Genomic DNA, 4,749 nt, shown 5'->3' with positions numbered 1-4,749 from the left:
TGTGCCACAACAATTGCAATAGTTCGTCGAGGTAATCGACCACGATTTATCGTACGCGAGTACGCGAACTACCAATCCTAACCTTTCATTTACATACCCTAGTATAGGCACCTCTCCCCATGAGTTTGGCCTCCCGGTGAAAGCAAACCGCCAACCCGGGAACTGCACAGGGCTTGGCCGTATAATTCACCTCAATTCACGTCATTTCACTTTCAACGGAGGCAGCCTCGGCATAACCCCTATGACGCTTGTTCAGAGGGAACCCATACTAAGACACCTAATTTTCCAGCTAAGCCATACCCAGATTCAGGTATTGTGGGGGTACTTGTAAAATTGGAATGGTATCGCATCCGAACCCAACCATCAGTTTTTGTAAAGTTCACCAAGTCATTCACAGATCATATTCACCTTCAAAATTTTTCAAATAGAATGACTCATCATTCCAAGGTTTTCAAAGTTATTTTATTTCACAAGTTCCCAACTAAGGTAGTCACTTTTAATTTAGCACTAGCATCTAAGTATGAGGGGTGCTAAGTACTTTGCTTTGCTTCTAGGCTAACCTTGATACTCTTGTACTAATCCAATACTAATCAAGTGAATCATAAATCAAAAATACTTTGATAAAACAAAAGTAAATAAATCTTGTAAAGTAAAACTGGGAAATAGGATCATAAGCATAAAGTAAATGCGGTAATGCCTTGATCATGGTGAGCTTTGCACTTTGCAAGAGTATTATCTTGCTTTGCTTGAGGGAGACTAACTTTACTACTCTAGTAAATTTCTCTACTTTGACCCAAGTTAACTATAAAAATAACTTCTTGAGAAAACAAGTAAAAAATTGTAAGATATAAACTTGGGATAGGCTTATGTAAGAAAAGATAAGATTCATGGTGCCTTGCCCCAAGGGGCTTTGCACTTTGCAAGAATATTAGCTTGCCTTGGTTGAGGTGGTGGTCAAAGTTATCTTCTCCTTCCTCTTTGTAGAAGACCTCCTCCTCCTGATAGTCTCCGGTATTAGCGTCTAAAATACAAATACGGGGTATACAATCATCATACCAAACTTACATACTAAACTAAGCACACATAAGTTTTACACAACTTAAACTAGCATCACACACTACTATTAAGTGGGTGGATGTGTTCCTTTCTTATTTTAAGAAAAATAATTTCCTCTCATACTAACTTAGGTGTTACTTTCAACTACTTAGAGAAATAATTTCCTCTCATTATCTTATTAAGATTTAATTTCTCTCATGAACAATATATGACCTAGGTTGACTAAAGTCAACCTCTTCATACTCATCATTTAAGAAAATGATTTAAATGAGGTTCCACACCTCATGCAATTTAATACTATCATGGTAGTGATTTAATGTCACCAAATAACTCAATATGAGATTATATAGACCATGGTCACTACCTCATGTTGAATTACTTGAGAACAAGATTTAAATGAGAGGAATACCTCTCATATGATTTAACACATAGTTGTAACTAAGTTAAAAACTACCATTAAGGTGATTCCATATTATCAACAATTCATATGAGACATATATGACCAGAGTCTCTACCTCATTTTGAATTGTTAATGACAAAATTTAAGTGAGAGAAAAACTCCCCTATGATTTATTAATAGTTTTGGACAATATCTTTGACTAGAACTAGCCATATAGTCCTTTAATTAATCTAGGCCATGATCATTCAAAGTGAGCATAATATATTTTTGCATAAACAATTGGTACAAGTGTAATGTGATTTATAGGAGTTGGAATTAACTTAAAATCATTTGTGGTTGATTTTTAATAATTATTCTAAGGCAGAAAAGTCCCTGTCTTGTTTATTTTTCTACATTAATTCTACAACAGATATGGGTTTGAATCCAATGGCATTGTGTAGAGAAAACTCTAAGATTTCCAACAATATATAATTCATCAAATTTGGTTGGGTAGATTTGATTCTATTTAAATTTGAAAAAGCATCTGCAAGGAATTAATTAAATTTCCAAAATTTGAATTCAAACTTTGGGCTTGCGCGGGAAAGCATTTGGGCCGAAATGAGGGGAGACGAACTGGGCTGGCCCAGTAACGCTTCGGTGCGCCACGGGCCAACTGACAGGGGGCTCCACATGTCAGCGACTGTAACTCACCGAATCGGTACGGGATGCTGAGAGGCGTTGGATCAGAAGAGGATCGTGCGGCTGTGCGTCTTCGTCGTCGTCGGGGAGAAGGGGCTACTGCCGTGGTGGAGGTAGGGGGTCGGCGGCGATCCTGGACTCAGGCGAGGCTGGGCGTCGACGGTGGTCGACGTGGTCGACGACGGCGAGGCGAATGGTGGTCGAGGGAGCGGCAGGGGTGGACGAATTTCTCGGCGAGCTTGCAGGGTACTGGCGGGCTGCTCCGGCGAAATTCCGGTGAAGGAGGGCTCGATCGAGGAGGGGAAGGGGGATTGGCGAGCTAGAAGAAAGAGGGGAGGCGGCTGGTGTGAGGGTTGGAGGTGCGAGTGTTCTCTTTTATAGGTGAGCAAGGTGGCCGTGGGGTGCGCGGTGAGGGCGACAGCTGCGCGGCAACTCCGGCGATGGAGAGGGGTAGGCGAGGTCAGTGCGGTGCTAGGGCGCTTGCTAGCTAGGTGGGGGACGGCCTGGTGAGCGCGTGCGACGGCGAAGTCTGGCGGCACGGGCGCGGGAGAATGGCGACGGTGTCGACGGCGGCAGGCTGAGCGAGGGCACGGGAGCGTGTCTGGCGGTCTTGTGTCGCGGCGGCGAAGCTCATCATGCAGCTAGGGGGTCCGGGGGAGGCGCAGAAGGTTGGGGCGGCGTGTGCTCTGCGCTGCCAATGGCGCGCGCGTGTGTGATGTCTACGGGAGATTCTATTCTTGTAGATAGTGTTGGGCCTCCAAGAGCAGAGGTTTGTAGAACAGCAGCAAGTTTCCCTTAAGTGGATCACCCAAGGTTTATCGATCTCAGGGAGGAAGAGGTCAAAGATATCCCTCTCATGCAACCCTGCAACCACAAAGCAAGAAGTCTCTTGTGTCCCCAACACACCTAATAGGTGCACTAGTTCGGCGAAGAGATAGTGAAATACAGGTGGTATGAATATATATGATCAGTAGCAACGGCGCCAGAAAAGTGCTTTGCTGTCCAGGACTGGCATGTGATTGATGGTGGTAATATTGCGGGAAGTACAGATGCAGTAAAATAGTAAACAAGCAGCGATAGCAGTATTTAGTAACAAGGCCTAGGGATCATACTTTCACTAGTGGACACTCTCAACATTGATCACATAACAGAATAAATAGATAGATGCTAGACTCTACACCCTCTTGTTGGATGATGAACACCACTAAGCGTAGTAGGATTACACGAACCCTCAATGCCGGAGTTAACAAGCTCCACAATATTCGATGTTCATATTTAAATAACCTTAGAGTGCATGACAGATCAACACAACCAAACCAAGTACTAACATAGCATGCACACTCGTCACCTTCACGCTACGAAAGGAGGCATAGATCACATCAATACCATCATAGCAATAGTTAACTTCATAATCTACAAGAGATCACAATCATAGCCTACGCCAAGTACTAACACGATGCACACACTGTCACCATTACACTGTGCTGGAGGAATAAACTACTTTAATAACATCACTAGAGTAGCACATAGATGAATTGTGATACAAAACACATTGCAATCATAAAGAGATATAAATAAGCACTTCACTATGCCATTCATAACAGTGAATAAGTATTCGTGAAATATAGCCTAAGAGACTCACACGGTGCACACACTCGTCACCTTTACACACGTGGGACAAGGAGTCTCCGGAGATCACATAAGTAAAATCCACTTGACTAGCACAATGACATCTAGATTACAAGCATCATCATATGAATCTCAATCATGTAAGGCAGCTCATGAGATTATTGTATTGAAGTACATAGGAAAGAGATGAACCACATAGCTACCGGTACATCCCTTAGCCTCGATGGAGAACTACTCTCTCCTCATGGGAGACAGCAGCGGTGATGAAGATGGCGGTGGTGTCGATGGAGGAGCCTTCCGGGGGCACTTCCCCGTCCCGGCGGCGTGCCGAACGGAGACTCCTGTCCCCCGGATCTTGGCTTCGCGATGGCGGTGGCTGCGGGAAGGTTTCTCGTACCGTGGCTTTTCCGTATCGAGGTTTTAGGTCGAGGACCTTTATATAGGCGAAGAGGCGGAGTCGGAGGGTCGAAGAGGCGGTGAGAGGGTAAGGCGGCGCGGCCAGGGCCTGGGCCGCGCCGGCCTACCTCCTTGGCCCACCAGGGCTCCCCTCTGGCGACTCTCGGGTGTTCTGGAAGCTTCGTGGAAAAATAGGATGCTGGGCGTTGATTTCGTCCGATTCCGAGAATATTTCCTTACCAGGATTTCTGAAACCAAAAACAGCAGAAAACGAGAAGCTGGCCCTTCGGCATCTCGTCAATAGGTTAGTTCCGGAAAACGCATAAATATGACATAAAGTATGCATAAATCATGTAGATATCATCAATAATGTGGCATGGAACATAAGAAATTATCGATACGTCGGAGACGTATCAGCATCCCCAAGCTTAGTTCCTGCTCGTCCCGAGCGAGTAAACGATAACAAAGATAATTTCGGAGTGACATGCCATCATAACCTTGATCATACTAGTGTAAGCATATGTAATGAATGCAGCGATCAAAACAATGGTAAATGACATGAGTAAACAAATGAATCATATAGCAAAGAC

This window comes from Lolium rigidum, chromosome 1, assembly GCF_022539505.1.
Source record: "Lolium rigidum isolate FL_2022 chromosome 1, APGP_CSIRO_Lrig_0.1, whole genome shotgun sequence".
NCBI classification, from domain to species: Eukaryota; Viridiplantae; Streptophyta; class Magnoliopsida; order Poales; family Poaceae; genus Lolium; species Lolium rigidum.
Note: the sequence above shows the minus strand (reverse complement) of the source record.